The sequence below is a fragment of the Monodon monoceros genome, unplaced genomic scaffold, assembly GCF_005190385.1.
Source record: "Monodon monoceros isolate NGI ecotype Baffin Bay Population unplaced genomic scaffold, NGI_Narwhal_1 Super_Scaffold_9, whole genome shotgun sequence".
Classification (NCBI taxonomy): domain Eukaryota; kingdom Metazoa; phylum Chordata; class Mammalia; order Artiodactyla; family Monodontidae; genus Monodon; species Monodon monoceros.
The window spans coordinates 7,543,911-7,544,308 of record NW_021703786.1 but is presented as its reverse complement, the minus strand read 5'-3'; the positions used below and the strand labels follow the sequence as shown (position 1 = coordinate 7,544,308).

Sequence of the window (398 nt, the reverse complement as noted above, 5' to 3'; positions counted from 1 at the left end):
TTGTAGATATAAAGCTAATTTTTGTGGTTTGTTGTTAGATAAAGTTCGAAGGCCATGTTAGAACACCCGAAGCCGTGGAGATGTAGCGTTTTATTCTGAGCGTGAAGGCGGCCCCTGGTGGTGTTTTTACAGTTACTACTACATGTTGATGATCGTTCTTGTTCTTAAGAAGAGAACGCTCATTGAGCGGTTTTGTTTGTAATTGTGTTCCGCTAAAGAACAATCAGAGTGCTTTTTTTTTTTTTTTACACACTTATAGCGGTTTAGCTATGTAGGTTGTTTCTTACCAAGTTAGGTTTCTTTTTTTCCTTACTCACCATGTGGTTTCAAAGTTCAAGCTTCAGAAATATCGTTAAAGCAAGTAGGGTAGTTGAGCACTCCCTTCCGCCATTGTGAGG

General features: G+C 39.2%; 1 pseudogene; it reads left to right on the top strand.

The window, feature by feature from the left end:
- Positions 1 to 191, top strand: LOC114889854 (annotated as a pseudogene).
- The last annotated feature ends 207 nt before the right edge of the window (positions 192 to 398 follow it).